The 21,695-nt window shown below is 37.2% G+C and overlaps 1 protein-coding gene and 1 pseudogene across 3 annotated transcripts in view; one reads left to right on the top strand and one right to left on the bottom strand.

Moving 5' to 3' along the window:
- AKT3 (AKT serine/threonine kinase 3) overlaps positions 1–21,695 on the top strand; it is a 322,148-nt gene that overhangs the window by 1,064 nt on the left and 299,389 nt on the right. The gene's annotated exons all lie outside the window — the stretch shown is intronic.
- On the bottom strand, positions 13,307–13,902 carry LOC115872339 (annotated as a pseudogene).

Genomic DNA, 21,695 nt, shown 5'->3' with positions numbered 1-21,695 from the left:
TGGTATTATTTACTTAGAATTAAGATTGACCAATTTTAATTCTGCATTTTGATGAATTTTTGGTCTCACTCTTTCCTCAGCCCTACTAAGTAAGCACTGCTTTCTGTTACTATACTATTATTTTTCTAGAGTTCCACCTAGAGACATAGTGTTTTGTGTCTGGTTTCTTTCACCTACCGTAATACTTCTAAGATACTTCTGCACTACTTATTTAAAGACTTAGTTCTTTTTTGTTGTTAACTCGTATTCCATTATCTGGATATACCACAATTTATTTTTTGCATTCACTAGTTGGCGGACATTTGGGTTGTTACTTAATGGTAAAATGTTTTCAGTTTTTGACTTTTCAATAAAGCTGCTCTGAACATTCAATTACACATCTTTGTATGTTGGGCTGCATAGCATGTATATGTTTAACTTTGTGAGATATGTATGTTTTAAAGTAATGAGAACTTTTGAACTGTTTTGCTGGAGGAAGATGGGTTTTTCTACTCCCGTAAACAGTTCAACCTCAGAAACTCACCGGGCCAGTTCTACCCTGTCCTGCAAAGTTGCTATAAATCGACATCAACTCGGTGGTAGTGAGTATGGTTGCTTTTGTCGTTGCTTTTCTATTCCCTTAAAGTTACAGCCTTGAAAACCCACAGGGGCAGTTCTAGTCTGCCCTATAGGGTTGCTATGAGTCAACATCAACTTAAAGCAGTGAGTCGTTTGAGTTTACCAAACAGTTTAGGAGCACTGCTGGTGTAGTAGTTATGCATTAAGTTGTGAGCTGCATCATCTGGTGAACAACAGAGCTTTTTATTTCTATGAAGAGTTACAGTCTGTGAACCTCACAGAGGCAGTTCAGTCCTTTCTTGTAGGGCTAGTATGAGTTAGCATTAATTGCATGGCAGTGAGTTAGATATATATATTTTTTATTTTTAGTTCTACTCTTGGAAAGAGTTACAGTCTCACAATCCCACAAGGGTGGTTTAACCTTGTCCTTTTAGGGTTGCTGTCAGGAGCCCAGGTGGCGTGGTGGGTGTATAGGTTGGACTGTGATACACGTGGTTGGCAGTTTGAAACCATCAACGGCTCCATGGGAGAAAGATAAGGGTTTTCTACTCCAGTAAACAGTCACAGCCTCAGAAACTCACAGGAAGGTTGCCAGGAGTTGGCATCAACTTGGTGGCAGTGAGTTTTGAGTTTTTTGGACCAAAGTATTTACCCAAGTGGCTGATAGTATTGTCAAACCTCTTTTCTTTCCTTTGGAAAGCATTTTCAGATTTGTGTGCCATATGTTTTGTTTTGGTGGTGGCTATTTTTTAACTTGTCTAATTTTATTTCTCCTCCTCTGTTTTATTGGGGAGGTGATAAATCACATAAACTTTTAGAATGTACTTATTTCTAAAATCTGGTCTCACAAGATTGTTGTTAGGATTACATGAGATAATGGACGTGAATATACTTTGGCAATTCAAGCACAAATGTAAGTTACTCACATCTCCACATTTTATCAAATGAGTAGGGTGGCTGTTGATTCTGTGTCTGGACTGACTGTAACAGAAGGTAGCAATTAGTGCATGGAATATAGAAAGGGGAATAAATGAGTAAGAATTTGTTATTGTGTTTTCTGCACTAGTGGAAGGTGTGTATGTAATGATTGTGTGAATGTGTGGATGTGTTTAGAGAATTAATGGCCATATAAAAATTCAAATATGAGTAATTCACAAAAGTACAAAAAGACAAGAAGTCTTTCTACGCTCTGTCTTTTCGTTTCATTCTTCAAAGTATACAATTTTAGACCTTTTCCATGCTTCAGTGCTTCTGCTGTTATCTTATTTATATATAACCTTCTAAACTTTACATTTTGACTAAGCAATTTTAATTAATCTGTTTTCTCTGCTATGAACAGTGGATTTAACTCTTAATATCTCTTCTCTCTCTTTTCTCAACACTTTTTGTTGTATTGTTATTTTTACTTTTTTATTTTTGTGTTGATTATCTTCAGAATTTTTTGCTTATAGTTAAAACTCTAGTTCTTGGACAATTAACTTTAGAAAGTATTTTGTTGCCATCTTTAAACATTCCATTTTGTAAACTGAATATCTCACTTGAATTCCTCACATGCTCTTGCTGATTTATATCAGCTGTAACATTCATTTAATATTGTCAACATTTATCATAGTTGCATTTGTTGAGCCCAAAAAGCAGTGAGCAATATTATGATTATGTAAGTAATACATAGTCAGAAATCCCACTGGCATGCCACAGGTAGATTCTGACTATATATAGGGTTTCTAAGGCTATAAATCTTTACGGAAACAGCCTCATTATTCTCTCTCAGAGAGGCTGATGGGTTTGAACTTACCAACACTTACCTGACAGTACCACCAAGGCTCCTTTATGTAATTGTTACTGCTACATAAAGTATTATGATGGGATCTACAATGAATTTCTTATGTTGTTCAAGATTACCATATTCCTTAATTGGGTTCTAGTTGAGCCCATGATTTTATTTTTCCTAATTGCCATGTTTAAAAAATTTTTTTTTCATTAATGGTAGAAAAATATATGCCTTCTTTAATGTATCACTTCCTTATATGGCTTCTAAATCATACTATTTATTGAACTTCTAATGACCGATGCACAATATAATGCTATTTAATTCCATCCTTAAACAAGCTGTATGCTATCTTAGGTCTCATCTTTTTTTTTTTTGTCTGTATTTTCTTCTGGATTTCTTTTTCAGTTTTTCTAGAGTAATACTTGAAATATTTTTTTCCAGAAAGAATCTGTGTGGGTACAGTTTTTGAAAATGTCTTTTACACTTTCATACCAGATAGATTCCTTGGTTGAGGAAAGAATTCAAGGTTAAAATAGTTCAGAATCTGAAAGGTTGCATTCCATTGCCTTTTAGTACCCATCTTACTTATATGTTTGATGTCAGTACGAGTCATCTCTTTGTAAATAACCTGTTACTGTTTTCTGGAAGCTTTTAATATCAATAAATTTTGAAGTTTAAGGAGGATGAGTTAAAATTCTTTTGTTATTCACAGAGTAAAGCATTGGCAGACCCTTTAAATCTGTTTTTTTTTTTTTAGTTCTGGGAAACATATTTCTTTTATAATTTGTTTCTCTTCCACATTTTTTGTATTTTTTTATTCCTCAAACTTTCGTGTTAATCTTATGTTTCTTAATTAAAAAAATTTTCTCCATGCATTTGTTTTTTTCCACTATGCTCTAGAAGAGTTCCTTGACTTTTCCTTCTAGACCTTTATTCCATTTTTTGTTTTAACTATAACTTTATATTACAAGGAGCTCTTTCTAGCTAAGAAAGTACCTGGCTTGTGCAAACAGTTCAGACTCTTAATGCTGACTGCAGGTTTGGTGGTCCGACTTCATCAGAGATGCCTTGAAGGAAAGGACTAGAGGGTTCCTTCCAAAAGTCATCCACTGAAACCCCTGTGGAGCATGGCTCTACTCTGATGCACAGATGGTTGCCTTGAAATGAAATGATGGGACCGACAAATTTTTTCCCCCTCCCTTTTCTACTCACCTTTTATTTGATAGACACAATATATTTTTGAATCTCAGGACACTAACTTTTTGAATCTCAGGACACTAATATTTCAACTTTTTTTCTCTTTGCGAAGCGACTTTTGGTAACATGCTCCATTCCCCCCATCCCTTGTGTTTGACTTGTGTCTGTTTTTATTTATAAGCGAAGGAATGATTTTACTGGTCGTTTCCTCCTTTTTTAGGTGGGTCTTGCTACCAGCTCTGTGTATCTTCTACCTACTTTTACAATTTACTTATATTTCCTTCTATGTTAGACAACTTTAATTTAGTAAATGAAGATTTGTGATGCTAATATTTATGATAATCTTTAACCCTACTCTTCAAAACATTAATTGAAATAGGAGGAGGAAACCTAATTTGGCATGTTTTATTCTCCAGTATCCCATAATTTATTCCTTTTGCAGTTTTCAGTGTTATTTTGATGATTCAAAAATATGTGTAAGTGTTGCTTGACTATATTTGTATCAAAGAATTTTCTCATAAAAGCATTATTATTTACTGCCTGTATAACCAGAGCATTTACTGTAACCTGAACTTTGGTGTACTCCTTTAAAAGATGTATGGTAATTAAGTACCTTTTGTGGTTGAGATGACGTTCCTGAAAGTGTTTCTGAACATAATGTGATTAATCACTAGACAGAAAGCAAGCAAAGCATAACTCATTATCATAGAGTCTATTCCAACTCACAGCAACCCCGTTTAGGGGTTTCAAGCCTGTAGGTCTATTGGAGCAGACATCTTCAAGTTTGTCCTGTGGAGCTACAGATGGGCTTGAACTGCTGACCCTGGGGTTAGCAGTCCGACATTTACCCTACTCCTTATTTTTATCAGTAGAAGATATTAATGTAAAGATCATTTATACATGCCCCTGGTTTGAATATTAGTCTTATTTTCTTAAAACCTGTGTTTACAAATGAGGTATTAGTAACTCCTTTTTAGATAAAATCACGCTTTATTTTTACTTCTAGTATGAATAAAGTACTTTTCTGTTACTTTATTTCTAGAAAAGAAAGGACTTAAAGATAAATATTGATATTGTGTAGAACATAACCGTGCTTATTAATGATATATGAAAAATATAAAACTGTTTCCGTTTCTTTACTGGTTGGAAAGTAGTGAGCAATAATTGAGATAGCACATTAGCCTAGTATTGTTAGAAATAGCAGTGATTGAAGCTGCAGCTTAATGAGTGTAGAGTACTGGTATTGTTCTAGATTCCTCTCCCCATAGACTCAAGAGAGCAACTCACAGCTTGGCTGACTGTGTGTCAGTGGAGAATTCCAAGGCCAGTCTGTAGGTCTACTTTGTTGCTGTCAATCCCTAAGCTAGATGTCAAAGTTTTATTCTCTTATTTGTTTCTTTATAGAGAGTGGTGATATTTTGCTATGCAGAAATTATTTCATTTTCCCAAATATGTATTTAGAATCTAAGGCTTATCAGTATATTAATAATGTGTGATTTTAACAGGTTTAAAAGGTCTGCCCTATGATCAGTATGCTGCAATAATATATGTGAACTTAATTGTAATTTATAACGTTTAATTTATTTAATAAGACTTGCTTAAAAAACTAAGTAGTTTTCACTTATAAATTTGAGAAGCCAGTTTCTTCATAACAAGTTCAAATTTATGTATTTTAAAAATGATGTATGTATATTCTGTAAACTTTCACCTGAGTCATAGTAAAATATTCAAGAATTTAATGTACTTATTTGGTTAATTACAATGAAAATATTACTGTTTTGAAATCTATTTAAATGTAAGATTTGATGTTAGCATTAAGAAGATATCCTGAATGATGAAAATACTGCAAGCATGTGTTCATTTTCTTTTTTCTTTTATTTTAATCATTTTATTGGGGTGTGTTCATTTTCTATAGACTTTATTGCATTACTAGTGAGTGAAACTTTTGTGTGTATTTTGTGTAGCCAATTGGTACTTTCAAATATAATTTTTACTTTAGTCTGCTTTATAGTTACCATTTCTAGTGTAGCGATGTGTACACATTTTGTTGTACATTCTATCATGTGTTTAGATGAACTAGAGTGGTGTTTGTTATTCCCTTGTCGGTTCCAATTCAAAGTGAACTGAGCATAACAGAGCGAAATGCTGCCTGGTCCTATACCTCCTCACAATCAAGGCTATGTTTGAACCCGTTGTTTCAACTAGAAGGTTGTTGTTAGGTGATGTTGAGTTTTGACTCAAACTTCCCAGTCCTGCACCATCTTCTTAATTGTTATATTTGAATCCACTGTAGCAGCCAGTGTGCCAATTCAACTCATTGAAGAGCCTCCTCCTTTCCCCTGACTTTCTACTTTACCAAGCTTGAAGTGCTTTTCCAGAGACCAATCTCTCTTGCTATGATGGTCCAAGTATGTGCAGCAAAGTCTCTCCATCTTCACGTCCAAGGAGCAGATTCTAGCTGTACTTCTTTCAAGACGAATTTGTTCTTTTGGCAGTCCATGATACTTTGAATGTTCTTCAACACCATCATTCAAATGCATCCAAAGCCAAGCCAAACTCACTGCCATTGATTCAATTCTAATCCAAAGTGACCCTAGCTCAGTTTCATAAATCTGTGTGATATCCTAAAAAATAACTTAATCTTTTTATGAAAAATATATTAAAAAATGTAAAATTTGTGAGCCATTTGTATTTTGTTGTGGTTTAGTCAAATTTTATAAGTTATTATAAATAACAGAATATACTCCTCACTTCCAGTCCTTACTTATAAACTCAGGCCTTTTTTCTCTTTTACTTCATATGTACGTTTTCATGTTTTATTCACAGTGTGACTTTAGATATAAATTGTACAGTGATTCAGGAGAAAGAAAATGACTATGATTTCCTGTTTACTCCCAGCAGCAAGCGTAAAGAACTGTGGTAGTGACTGTGTAAACCACATGATAGATTACAGAAACTCAATTTAACTGTAGAGACTATAAATGGAGAATAAATATGGGAGAATTTATTTTCTAATGGCATTGAAATTTGACTGTTGTTTTTGCTATAATGCAAAGTTGGTAGTTTTCATAATTTCAGTATATTTGCCTGAAGCATTTTAACCAAAAGAGAGTCTAATGAAGAGAGCACCATCAAATAATGACAAGCATTCAAAAGTTACAGAATTCTTTTAAAAAAGTTTTATTAAATCATTTTATTGGGGACTTTTACAGCTCTAATAACAATCCATACATCCGTTGTGTCAAGTACATTTTTACATGTATCCTTTTCAAAACATTTTCTTTATATTTGAGCCCTTGGTATTAGCCTATTTTTTTTCCTCCTTGCCCACTCTTCCAACCTCATGAACCCTTGATAAATTATAAATTGCCTTTTTCATGTCTTACACTGTCTGCTGTCTCCCTTCACCCATGTTTCTGTTGTTAGTCACCCTGGGGGTGGTTGCTATACATTGATCATTGTAATCAGTTCTCTCTTTCTCCTCCAACCTTCCCCTTACCCTCATGGTATTGGCACTCCCATTATTGATCCTAAGGGGTTTATCTGTCCTGGATTCCGTGTGTCGAGAGCTCTTATTTGTACCAGTGTACACACTGGTATAGCCGGATTTGTAAGGTAGAACTGGGGTCATGATAATGGTGGGGAGGAAGCATTAAAGAACTAGAAGAATGTTGTTATGTTTCGTAGGTGTGTTAGTCTGGGTAGACTAGAGAAACAAATTCATAAACATGCATATGTGTATAAGAGAGTTTTATATAGAAGGTAATTGTACATTAAGAAAATATCCCAGTCCAGATCAAGTCCTTAAGTCTGATATTAACCCATATGTCTTATACCAAATCTATAAAGTCCTCTTCAGATCACGAAACACATGCGGAGGATCACAGGCCAGTGGATAGAAAGTCTTTGTATCTAGTGGCAGTTGTAAGCATCTCAGTGCTGGCAGGGGTCTCTACGTGACTTCTCCAGCACCCAGGGCTGCATCAGGGTAGGTCCATGTGGCTTCTCCTCAGGGATGTCTCTCAGGGAGTCAGCCTTGTCAGTAGAGTCTCCAAGGGAGTGAGCAGAGACAGAGAAGTGGCTTCTAAAATTCTCATGAGAAGGCCATGCCCACACAGAGGCCTCATTGGCTATGACTTGATTGACAGACTAGCATCCATCCCTTCACTCTTAATCCTCTTAAGTCCCAAAATGACACCAGATTATGTAACTACCACAGTAGGTGAAGGTACTATACTGCACCCTCGCTGGCTTGTGTCCCTTCCTTCTGACCTTTCTGTGAGGGGATGACCAATTGTCTACAGATGGGCTTTGGGTCTCTACTCCGCCCCCCCTCATTTGCATTATTATGATTGTTTGGGTCTTCTGATGCCTGGTACCTGATCCTGTTGACACCTCGTGATCACATAGACTGGTGTGCTTCTTCCATGTGGTCTTTGTTGCTTCCCAGCTAGATGGCCGCTTGTTTAACTTCAAGCCTTTAAGACCCCAGATGCTATATCTTTTGATAGCCTGGCACCATCAGTTTTCTTCACCACATTTGCTTATGCACCTGTTTTGTCTTAAGCAATTGAGTCAGGAAGGTGAGCATCACAGATTGCCAGGTTATTAGAACAAAGTCTTTCTGCGTTGAGGGAGGACTTGAGTAGAGAGACTCAGTGTCCATTTGTTACCTTAATACTTAAAATAAAAACATGTACATAGACCTAAATCCCTTTCATTATATATTAATATATTTATGTATGTATATGCCGGTATTTATACCTCTATAAATGACCTTTACCTCCTAGTTCTTTCCTCTATTTCCTTTTAAAAAGTTACAGAATTCGAAGTTATCGTCTTACACAATACCTTTGCCCCTTTCCAATCAACTTTTTCATTTATTGATCTTGTATATTGTAACCTTAGACATTTTTATTTTAATAGTTTAATTTTAGTAGTTACATTTTTTTAAATATAGTCTAGTCATCTGCAAAGAGCAACAATTCTGCTTTTTTTCTTTTCAATCTTAGACCTTTAGCATTTTCTGTTCTTATTTCACTGACCATGAGCTCTGGTACGTTGTTGGATACAAGTACTGAAACTAGGTGCTTTCCCTTATTTCTCATTTTATTGGCAGCATTTGCTGCGTAACCACTAAGTAACAAAATATCGTTTAACTAGACTCTAGGTTTCTCATTGCAGGAGGAAGATGGGGCTTTCTACTCCCATAAAAAATTGTCATTCACAACCCTACAGGGCAGTTCCACCCTATGCTGTGGGGCCACTATGAGTTGGCATTGACTTGATGGCAGTGAAGACTTTTCATTACTGGCCTCCATCAGGTTGAGAAATTTCCTTCTATTTCTCTTTAATTCAGGGTTTTTATCTTGCATGGATATTGGATTTTGTAAAAAGATATCTTTCCTCCCTATCTGTTCCTTTTCTTAAAATTACATAAAAACTGATTTTTTTCCTTCTGATTTGTGTTTCATAAAATTTACCGATGAAGCCATCTGGGCTGGAGACTTTTTGTGTAAAGATTCTTAAATTGATAATAAAATTCAATTTTTTTTTTCTTCAGTTTTTTAAGTAGATAATGGGCTCTTCATTTGGATAAAATACAGTTTTTAAAGGGTGTCATGTTTCAAGTTGTTGACATTATTGGACAAAATATTAGTTCTTTTATTTTAAATCATTTTATTGGGGGCTCATACCACTCTTATCACAATCCATACATACATCCACTGTGTCAAGCACATTTGTACATTCGATGCCCTCTCAAAACATTTGCTCTCCACTTAAGCCCTTGGTATCAGCTAAAACATTAGTTCTTAATGTCCTCTGTCCCTTTTAATGTTTATAAGATCTGTAATAATACCCCCTTATTAAATTCTGATAATGTATTATAATAGCTTTTCATTAAATATTGGTAATTTCTATATTTTTTGTTTTCCATAATCAAACTTGATAGGGATTTGTCTATTAATCTTTTCAAATAACTTTTTAGGTTGTTAATTTTCTTCATTGTTTTCTATTTCATTACTTTTTGTTATGTTTATTCTTTCAACTTTGGGTTTAAATTGCTTGTCTTTTTCTGACTTCTTAAGTACAAATACACAAAATTGATTTTGATCCTTTTTTCTTACTGTAATGTGTTTTCACTATCATTTAGTACAAAATGTTTAAAAATTTTCCTTGTGATTTAAAAAAAAATTGGTGCAAGTGTTCTTCAGAGCAGTGTTTTTTAATTTCCAGATTTGTGATGCTTTTTATAACATAAATAGATTTCAGTCTTATGAAAAAAACTGTGCCTTTTTATGGTCTAGCATATGATTTATCTTGATTTTTTTATTATTGTGGGTATAATGCTTTATAAATTTTCGATGATTGTTAATTTTTCTTTCTCCTTTTTAGTTCTACCTATTTTGCTATATAAATATATAAAATATTACAGCTGTTATTAGGTGATGATATTGATGCCTATTGTCTTGATGAGTTGGATGTTTTATTTCATGAAATAGTCATCTTTAATTTGATAATATCTTTCAGCATTTCTGATATTAATAGAACCACTTCAGGTTTTTAAAAAAAGTTTACTATTTATTTGCACATCTTTTCCAAACATTTTTCTTCAAGTCTGTCTACATCTTTTAAAGTGTCACTCTTGATGGCAGCATGTAGTGGTGGTTGTTACTTTTTCTTTTAGAAGATGTTTTATTGTTTTTTAGGTGAAAGTTTGTAGCTATTTACACCAGGGTTTAAGGCACTTTTCCTGGCAGGTAAGACTGTGAAGACAAAGAAGAACACTTTCAGAACAGGCAAAGAGGAAATTTATTAACGAAAGACAGCCTTGCAAGAGGGAGATGGTGGCCATAAGGCTACCTAGTCTATGTTCTCCACTAGGCACTCTGCTATTAGAACAAAGTAGTCTGGTAGTTACCTTAAAAGAGCTGGGGAATTTGTTAACAAAGATATGAAATTATATTGAAGGGCTTATAATTAGAGGAGGAATTTGGTGATTTAGGTGCACTGGCATCTGGTCTTCTAAGATGGAGTCCATTGCCAAGGTCTCTGGGAGGGACGATGTCACTATTATGTGATAGCACCTACCTGTTGGACCAGATTCCTGGGTTTGAATCCCCAGTTGGTTACAGGAATAAACTCCATCTCAAACTAACCTCAGACTTTGGCCTATCAAATATGAGGAAGCTTGGCTAAAGATACCAAGTTATTGGCTTAAGATAATGGAAAAATAGTATAAGGTAGGAGAGTAAAATGTCACAAGATAATAAAGTGGCAGAGTATGTACTTTTTAAACAAAATAATAATCTTGGCAATTTCAAAATCCGTCTTTAGTTTCTCTTCTACTCTACCTCAAGTTTACATAGCAAATTTGGTCTCACTTAATGATTTTTATACAAATTGTACCATACCATTGTACATTGTGTTCACAGTGTGTCAGCCTTCTCATTAATTCCATTCTGTTCTGTTTCCGTTGATCTACCTGTTAGATGAATTTAGGCTTAATAATAACTGTTACGTATTTTTTGTTTCATTAAAAAAACATTTATCCTTTCTTGTCTTTTATAGATTGAGTTATTTTAGAATTCTGTTTGAATTCTTCTATTAGCATGCATTCTCGATAAGGTTGTGATCATCCCCCAAGGCACAAAAATTGGGTGGGGGGAGCTGCCCCTTTAGTTTCTGAGGTTGTCAGTCTTTATAGGAGCAGAAAACCTCATCTTTCTCTCACAATGTAGCTGTTGGGTTTGAACTGTTGACCAGGGCTCCTTTGTGGGGTGGTGGTAAATTGAATTTAGATATTACAGTTTGTGGCTTGTCAAGGACCTCATTATATAAGTAGATCCACAGTATTATATAAACAGTATTTTATATGTGAGCAGAATGAGTAGAAATAAAAAAGTCTAAGCAAGCTCTTTAGCTGAATGGTAATGGAAAAAAGGTTTTAGAAGCACAGCCCTTGTCATTATTTTAGTTATAATTCTGTGCTTGCTTTGTTAGTGTTTGTTCCAGAGAAGTCATTTTCAACCCAGGTTATTTTGCTCCCGAGAGTATGTTTGGCAATACCTAAAGAGATGTGTCCTTTATGGAGAGGGGGTATGCTGCTGGTATCTAGTGGGTGAGAGTCACACGACGATACCCTCATGGGATTATGCTGAGCATCATTCAGTCACTGCACTACATACACGGTTAGGATGAGGGGACTTTGAAAAGTGGAATTGAGATGATGGCATTTGCCCACAAACATTTTGAAGCTTCCTTGTGTTGTTTCATGTAAAATCTAAAACCTTTTTGATACTATAGATTTTTTACTAACCAAATCCTACAAATGCTAAGTCCTTTGTGCTGCTCTTAACTCAAATTTGAAAGGGCTTCAACGATTACACTGAAAAAGTATTTATTTTCCCATGAACTTTTTGTTGGTCCCTCATATTTTGGAGATCCTGGATGTATTATACTTTTCTGAAGAGGTTGTTTAGCAGGTTCAATCCCAAAGTTTGTTTGTTTGTTTGTTTGATTTCCCCCCTGTTGTGGGAAGCAGTTGGAATGTCTGCATTTTTCTCCTCGGTGGCATTTTTCTTGTGCAAGCTTGGTTCAGAAGTTAGCCAAGATGAGGGTAGAGTTCATAATGTAGATTTGGGGACTTTTCTCATCTGCGTCTCTCTTTTATGGGATATCCTTTTCACTTCTCAGCAATTCAACCATGCCCTTAACTACATCTCAATCCCTAACGTGGAAACCTGTACTTCTGCCTTCATTGTAGTTCTGCTTCCTTAATCTTAGGGGACGCAGGAGTTCCTCAGGCACAAAAGCCAGATACGTAAATGCAAATCTCACATAGTGTATTTGTCTTTTTTCAAGTGTCATCTTATCTCCAGCTTCTGTCCGAAGGCAGATAATTTCCACTGCCTTCACTTAGTTGTTTTTATATAGTATACAGACTTTATACTTCTATATATGGGAGGGTTAACTTAATATAAGCTACTTTACTGCTCAGTATGTGTTTTACTGTATAGGTATGAACTTTGGTTTAAATTTGCGGTTTGTCAATTATAAAATTCACATTGGGTTATTATTTTTATCTAATGCTTATAACAGGCTATGAGGAGTAGAAATTTCATATACATATGTAGTTAAGGAAACTAAAGGTTTAAATCAGCAGAGGTACAGTCACATAGCTGAAAACAGCTCATCCTTTTCTTTAAGTATATTTATAGAATTCCAAGCCTAGATGGTTCAGGCGTTCTCTAGTCTAATGCCCATTTAGAAAACAGTCATGTTAGGCACAGATCCGTTACCAGTACTTGAAATTTCTTTAATTTAAATCATTTATCATATGATATTACTTAGTACATAATTGCTTCACTTTCCCTACAAGAAAGTGTTTGTCTTTCTTCTAATAAGATCATGGTAACTTCATAGGGCTGTAGTTTGTTATTTTGAATAGTGTGATTAAAGGACGATAACAATTTGAGGACTATATATTGTATGCATATATAGATGTACACACACAGACATATACTCACTGTCATCAAGTTGATTTTAACTCATAGTAACCTTTTAGGACACAATTGCCCTTGCTGGCTTTCTGAGAGTGTAACTTTTTTTTTTGCAAAGACAAGACTTCTTCATTGAGAACAGGTCTAGGAGTAAGTAAACTGGCAGTTGGTCACTTATGCCCAGCAGCCCAGGAGAAAGCCGGTGACTTCCATTCTGGAGATGGCAGAGCAGGTGGCGTGCTGTTTTTCGGAGCAGCGCAGCCCCTGCCACCCCACCTCACTCTGCCAGGGCCAAGTTTGTGGACTGCAGCCGCTCCATCTCCTGGCCGATGTTCTGTTCCACCGTGTCACACTTGGCCACGAACTCCTGAGCCTTTGTCACCGAGCCTTTCCTTTTCAGTCGACTCTCTTTGAAATCTTCTGGCAGAATCAACGTGTCAACCTCCTCTAAGGTCTTCATAAAATGCTTGATGGCAACGTTGCCTTCACTCTCCTGTCAAGTTTGCCGAGTGCTTCAGCCTGCAAATCCTTGGCCAGAAACCCTGCTGGATTCCAGCAAAATCTTTACTCAGCTCTTCCAGTTGGCCAGCTATCTTCTCTACAGCTTTCTCCAAAGCTTTCACCTTCTTTAATTAGGCTTCTTCCTCTGGGCAATTCTTTTTTCCAGTTAGCATGACCGGGCAACCATTGTGTATCCCAAAATGCTGACAAAGGTGGTTCCATTTCCTTCAGAGATTTTCCCTTGAATATGAGTTTCTGACAAGGTGGCAGGACCCCTGTAACCTCTTCAACAACCTGGGCCAGGTCTGGAAAGATGGGCTCTTGGGCACCCTGCTGTGAGGTTACATGAATGGCGTACTTCTCATTGCTGTGGGTGAGTCAGGTTGAGCCTGGTCACCGCCATTTCCTCGGGGCCACGTCCTCGCTGCTCCCAGTCATCTCCTCGCCCTGGGCCACCTCCTCTCCCGGGGCCATCTCCTAGCTCCTGGCCTTGGGCGGATGTGATTTCTTCTTCACCCGTGGCTTGCGAGCGCCGGCAGCGGAGCCCCTGGTGGATCGGTCATGTCTGCTGGTCTGGCTTCGCAGGGATCAACTCAGACCTGGGAGACTTGCGACTGGCCGGAGTCTCGACCTGGCAAGTCTCCTGGGCTGGCCGAAGGGCGCACCTCCGGGCCAGCCTCTCCCTGTGGCCTCGAGGTCTCCTCCCGAGAGAGTGTAACTTTTATAGGAGTAGAAAGCCTCATCTTTTTCCTGAAGAGAAGCTGGTGATTTCAAACTGCCGACCTTGCTGTTTGCAATTTAACTCATACCCACTAGGCAACCAGGGCTTCTATATTTTTCTTAGAATTATTTGAAATGCTTCAACTGACTCTTATATTAACAAATAATATAAAAGCCTGTTCCCCCAAATGACAAATTATATTTAATGTCAATATTCTAATTATTTTAAAGGCCCAGGGAGGTAGCAGTAGAAGGAGAGAAAGAATGAATGAAAGGGCAGTTGAAGAGTCAATGCAATGGAAAGGTACCAACTGCAAAGGAATGCTAAGAATATAGAGAGGGATTAGGAGGTGCACAGTTCTTTTGTTCATTCTTCAAATTTTAAAAAGTATTTCTGTTTCTATTGCCATCATCTTAAGCATCTTTCTTGTCACTTCATAACTAGGAGCGTTAAACCTTTTGCCACTGAGTAGATTCAGACTCATGGCAACGCCCTGTGTAGAACAGAAATGTTTCATGGGTTTTACTTGGCTGTAATCTCTGTGGATACTAGTCACTCGGCTTTTTCCCTCTGGTTCTGGACATTAAAACCAAACCAAACAAAAACAAAACAACCCCAAGTCTATTACTGTTGAGTGGATTTCAGCGCATGACAGTCCTGTTGGACCGAATAGAAATGCGTCACAAAGTGTTTGCACTGCAGTCTTGGTGGAAGCAGGCTGCCACATCTTTCTCTCAGACTAGCCAGTGGGTTTAAACTGCTGACCTTTTAGTTGGCAACTGTACGATGAACCACCATGCCACCAGAGCTTCCTGTTGGACATTGCTCTAAAAAAAATATCAGCAACACAAAACCAAAACCCTAACTCACCATCATTCATTGATGTTTGTTAGTGATGTTTAATTTTTTTAAATACATAATTTCACTGGGGGCTCTTACAGCTGTTATAATAATTCGTACATCAGTTGTACCAAACACAATTGTACATTTGTTGCCATCATTTTCAAAACATTTTCATTCTACTTGAGCCTTTGGTATCAGCTCCTCTTTTTTTCCCTCCCTCCCCCACCCTCCCACGCTCATGAACCCTTGATAAATTATAAATTATTATTTTCATATCTTACACTGTCCACTGTCTCCCTTCACCCACGTTTCTGTTATTCAAACCCTCGGTGGTGGTGGTGGTGGGGGTCGGGAGGGTGGTGTTTAATTTTTGTGTTAATGCTTTTTAGCATTTTCCCCCTCAAATTAACAATGCATTTTTGTCCTATGTAGAATGTCGTATAAGAGACTTATGTCTTCAGTCAAGTTTATATAATTGTATGTTGTTATTTATTTGTGAATTTTTGTGTATTCACAATACCTTTGTTGTTCTTTTTTGTTGTGACTGCACATATTTTTACTATTTGAATATGACTTTTCACTTTATGATAATTTTTTCCATATAGACTAGTTTTTAATTCTTATGTAATACATTCTGCCTAAGCAGGCCTTAGAGCTTATACTTAGAAATGCCTTTTCTGATATTTTTCAGCCTCTGTCTTAATGCTTTAACAATATTGTATTGACTAAGTAACATGAGAGATCTAAAAAAGTTCATAGCAAAATGGAGCTTCAAGATAATGGTATCTTTCCTGGAAGCCCTGGTGGCTCTGTCAGTGAAGTGTTGCGTTGTTAACCACAAGGGATTCAAGCCCATCAGCTGGTCTGCTGCAGAAAGGTCAAGCTGCTTGCTCCTGGAGAGATTTCCAGTCTCTTAGAAACCCTATGTAGGGTTGCTATGAGTTGGCATTGACTCTATGGCTGTGGATATACTTTGGGTTTGGAAATCTTTACATGAACCTCCTGAATCTTTTTGAATATGAGTTTCCTTTTTTAAAAACTTAATCTGTAAATTAATATTCAGAGCAAATTGTTACTTTTTCACTCTGATTTTCTTTCTCAGAAAAAGCCACTGTTAAGTGTGTTGTGTCAATACAAAGGTAAGTGAAAATATAAAAATAACAGGGAATCTAGGGCAAATGATCCCTTCAGGACCAGTGGTGAGAGTGGTGATAACCGGGAGGGTGATGAGAGGGAGGGGTGGAAAGGGGGAACCGATTACCAGGATCTACATATAACCTCCTCCCTGGGGGACGGACAACAGGAAAGTGGGTGAAGGTAGACGTCGCACAGTGTAAGATATGACAAAATAATAATTTATAAAATATCAAGGGTTCAGGGGAGGGGGGTTGGGGAATGAGGAGCTGATGCCAGGGGTTTAAGTGGAGAGCAAATGTTTTGAGAATGATGAGGGCAATGAATGTACAAATGTGTTTTACACAATGGATGTATATATGGAGTGTGATAAGAGTTGTATGAGCCCCTAATAAAATGATTTAAAAAGAAAACAAAAACAAAGAAATACAAAATTAAAAAAAAAATATTGCTTCTAAATCATAGAAACTTTTATTAAATAAAAATGTAAAGTTATTGTTTCTTGACATATCCTTCATCTAGGTTTATTCTAAAGGTGCCATTTTCCATCTTTCTAAACCTTTCCCTAAGAATTCTTTGGTCTTTCAGTTTACACCATGTCAGAATGGCAGTTTGGGCATCCTTCAGGGACTCAGTTTGTCTTCCTTTTCAAAGTTCATTGAATGTGAGGGGAAAAAGAATAAGACAATATAAGATCAGGGCTGCTGGGTAGATGGGGTAAGCTTTCCCAACAAAAATATGTAGGACAGCCTTTGCTACTACTCTTAAAGAAAGGGCAAGCACATTGTTGTGATGGGCTTAAAAAAACATTTGAGTGCAACTTTCCTATTTTTTTCCCCGCCCCAATGAAGTTTTCATTTTCCTAGAAATTTCTTGGCTAAGCTTCTGCGGTCTTATTGGGTCCTTCAGGAAAACCTATTGAAATTATTCCTTAAAAATGCCAAGAAACAGTTGCCATAACCTCGTGACCTGATCTCTGTCTTGAATATTACGGGTCCCACAGGTCTCTTTGGAAGCCACTGTTTTGATTAAACCTTGCTCTCTAGATTGTATTGAAAGATCCATAACTTACTCCAGGTTACAATTCAGTCTTTAAAATTTCTTAATTAGTTTCAATCTTGCATAAAAAAACTGAAGGGAAGACCAATATTCTGAGCTAAATGATTTTCATGTAATACTTTTGGCATGAGTAGAGCCCAAAATTTGCTGTCGCCAAGATGGTCACTTCAACGTGAAAATTCCAAACCATATTAGAACCCCCAAAACTTAAAACATCACTGATAATTTTATACTTCTTTTTCACCAGTTTCTGGAATTCAACCAATTTTTTTTCATTTGTTGTTTTGTTCATCCTTCTCTTGGCTCTTCTCTGAGGTCTTTTTTTTTAATTAATAAAATATATAAATGCATCTTTATTTGGAATTTTCTTATGGCAGTGGGTGGGTATTTTATTTTTTTTAATCATTTTATTAGGGGCTCATACAACTATTATCACATTCCATAAATACATCAATTGTGTAAAGCACATTTGTACATTCATTGCCCTCATCATTCCCAAAACATTTGCTCTCCACTTAAGCCCCCAGCATCAGGTCCTCATATTTTCTTCTTCCCCGCTCCTCCCTCCCTCATGAGCCCTTGATAATTTATAAATTATTTTGTCATACCTTGCCCTGTCTGATGTCTCCCTTCCTCCACTTTTCTGTTGTCCGTCCCCCAGGGAGGAGGTCACATGTAGATCCTTGTCCTCGGTTCCCTCTTTCCAACCCACTCTCCCTCTACCCTCCCAATATCGCCACTCTCAGCACTGATCCTGAAGGGATCATCCGCCCTGGATTCCCTGTGTTTCCAGTTCCTATCTGTACCAGTGTACATCCTCTGGTCTAGCCAGACTCGCAAGGTAGAATTGGGATCATGATAGTGGGGGGCGGAGGAAGCATTTAGGAACTAGAGGAAAGTTGTACTTTTCATCATTGCTACATCGCACCCTGACTGGCTCGTCTCCTCCCCAGACCCCTCTGCAAGGGGATCTCCAGTGGCCTACTAATGGGCTTTGGATCTCCACTCTGCACTCCCCCTCTCATTCACTATGGTAAGATTTTTTGTTCTGATGATGCCTTATACCTGATCCCTTTGACACCTCGTGATCGCACAGGCTGGTGTGCTTCTTCCATGTGGGCTTTGTTGCTTCTGAGCTAGATGGCCGCTTGATTACCTTCAAGCCTTTAAGACTGAGGTCTTCTTGACCTTCCTTAAAATACTTGATCCATCAAAAACTATTATGTGGTTCAAACTTGTTGCAAACCTTCAATGACTTAAGATGTCCACTTAAGTTTGTTAAAAATTTATGAATAGGCCTGACTTCAGAATCATTTCTCATTTCTTTATGTAGCACACAAAGTGTCCTTTTCTTTCTTTTTTTAAGGCACCCTAGTAAGACAGTAAGGCAAGTGAATTGGTGCGAGAACTTGCCTTTAGCCGTTTAGTGATTGTAGAGACATGTTTGGATACATTTTGTTTGGAATTAACCCGTGTATGTATGGGCAGGAATATGAATATATTCTAAGGTGAATTTATGATTTTCATAGTTAGGAAAAAATAATTTTCCAAAAAATTTGCCTCTTGGTTGTCAGAACAAGGTGATAACGCATGGTTTAAAATTAGGAGAGTTGTATATTAAAGTTGTATTCTTTCACGATACTTAGTCAATCTGTATACTTAACAAATAATCAGAGAATCTAGACTATGAAGCAGAAGGCAGTGTTCAATATTGAAGGAAGATTCGTTAGCAACTTGTTATATTCAATGACACCACTTTGCTTGCTGGCAGTGAAGACTTGAGACACTTGATGAATATTAAAGACCACAGCCTTCAGTATGGGTTACAACTCAGTGTAAAGAAAACAAAATGTTCATAATTGGACAAATAAGTAACATCAAGATAAGAAGATTGGTGTTGTAGATTTCACTTTACTTGGATCCACAATAAATGCTCATAGAAGCAGCAATCAGGACATCAAGTGATGGGTTGCATTGGGCACATCTGCTGCACAAGATCTTGTTAATGTGTTAAAAACGAAGATGTCACTTTCAAGACAGGTGTTCCCACCTAAGCCATTGTCTTTTTAGTTAGTTCATGAGCATGTGAAATTGGACAAGGAGTACAGGATACCGAAGAATTACTGTTGCTATTGAATTGTGGTGTTGGTGAAAATATTAAATATACCGTGGACTTACAGAAAAAAGAACACATTTTGTTGCAGGAAACACAGCCAGAATGCTCCTGAGAAGTGACGTTGTTAACGCTTTATCTTTCTTACCTCCTTTGGAATCGGTATTCACAGGGACCAGTACATGGAGAATGCCATTATGCTTGGTAAGTAGAAGGGTCAGAGGAAACGAGACAGATTTGCAGTGTCTACACCAGCAGATCTAAACATCTATGATGGTGATCATGGTGCAGGACTGGCTGCTGGTTGGTTCCTTCTGTTTTACATAAGGTCACTGTGAGAACACCTAACAAAGAACAATTTTTTTTTGGCATCAGCATGATTTTATTTTTTATGTATATATGTTTTATTTTGCTTTATTCTTTTTTCAATGAAAGGAAGTATATACCATATTTCCTAAATGCTGTATTAGTAAGACATGATTCTGGTAAAAATGAGTGGGGGGGGGAAACCCAGCTAAAAGTAACCAAATGAGTGCCAATTTAATAGTTTCCACCTAAGAAGAGGAAAGATAGACTTTTGCTACTAGTAGCAGATCAGGATAAAATCATTAAAGCATAAAGCTTGCTCTGCTTTATCACCCTTTTTACCTTGTTAACTTTGTTATTCTTTCAAGGTTTCAATAAGGTTGTAACAGCATTTCCTGTTTGCAAGACATACAAATGGGAGATGGGTGGTTTGAGCGACAGTTTCTTTTTATTAGGAAAGCAAGAACTTTCTCAGCAGCTCCCTATCAGACATCTCCTTATGTCCTGTTGTCCAGAAGTGGGTTATGTGGTCACTTGTAGCTATGAGACAGTGAGTATCTGCCTTGTTAGTCTCCTAGTGCTTTCTGTGGTTGTCGTTTTGATGTTTATGGGCTTCAGCATTAAAATGGCACGGAATGAAATGGTGCTATTTAATTAGACTTGTTTATAAAACTTTAGGTCCTTCTAATTGTATGGATAAACTTTATGTGTGTGTAATTTTTTTTACCAGTTATTTAGAAAAGTTTATTTAGCACTAAACCATTTTTTCTTAGTTCAGAAAGGTAAATTGACTTATACTTAGGATGAATGAAAAGTTGTGCTTTGAAAAACCAAAGCAACATAAAACTGTGTATTCATAGAATTTGGATATGCTACTCATTTTATTATCAAGAAATAACTCGTGTTATGGAGGATATGCAGATGAAAAGAAGGCATCTGTTCTCATGGAGCCTTGAGTCTACAGTACCCTTGAAGACTCCTTCATCACTCTCGGGAAAACAGGGCCTAAAGCTGAAACTGAAGGTGCAACTTTAAAATCCTTTAAGATTTCAGAAAGATCCAAGGCATTACCTCTTAGAACTGCCCTACTATAAGGGCTTTCAGTACCTTGGTAGAGTTAAGCCTCAATAGTCTCAATAGAAACTCAAGCTAGAGAAGAGCTTGAAGAGATTGTGGGTGTGGGCTTTGTGTACTGGAGTAAAGCCATAAAGATTCAACTGAGATCTACAAAGGTTTTTTTCCTTTAATCATTTTATTGGGGGCTCTTACACGCTTATAACATTCCATACATCAATTGTATCAAGCATATTTGTATATATGTTGCTGTCATTTACTTTGTATTTGAGCCCTTGGTATCACCTACCCACCACCCCCTGTGACACCTTGAAAAATTATACATTATTATTTTTATATCTTACAATACCGCTGTCTCCTTTCTGTTGTTTGTTCCACCCCAGGGCTGGGGGCTATGTGTCCATCATTGAGATCGGTTCCCCCTTCCTTCTTTCAAAACTCCATCTTCTCTCTACCCTTCTGGTGATGCTGTTCCCATTTCTGTACCTGAGGGGTATATCTGACCTGGATTCCGTATGTCGTGAGCTCTTATCTGTACCAGTGTATAAGCTCTGGTCTAGCCAGAACTAAAAGGCAGGACTGGGGTCATGATATTGGGGGGTGAGGAAGCGTCAAAGAACCAGAGGAATATTGTGTGTTTCATTGGTGTTATTCTGCGTCCTGGTTGACTCATCCCTTCCTTGTGACCCTTCTGTGAGGGGATGTCCTATTGTCCACAGATGCATTTTGAGTCTCTGCTCCGACCCCCCTCGTTCTCAACAGTCTTTGGAATCCCACAGTTCTGGAGGTGGGGAGCTCCCTGGAAAAACTACAATTTCAAACATTGGGTATGCTTCATCAGAAAGCAGAACCAAGAGCCCAAAGGCTTTTAGAGATAAGCCTTGAATCGCACTTAGTCAAGGAATTGTTGATTCT

Source organism: Echinops telfairi, unplaced genomic scaffold (genome assembly GCF_000313985.2).
Source record: "Echinops telfairi isolate 266 unplaced genomic scaffold, ASM31398v2 ScPeMD7_7424;HRSCAF=8462, whole genome shotgun sequence".
In the NCBI taxonomy this organism is placed as follows: Eukaryota; Metazoa; Chordata; class Mammalia; order Afrosoricida; family Tenrecidae; genus Echinops; species Echinops telfairi.
This window is presented reverse-complemented; position numbering and strand designations above follow the sequence as displayed.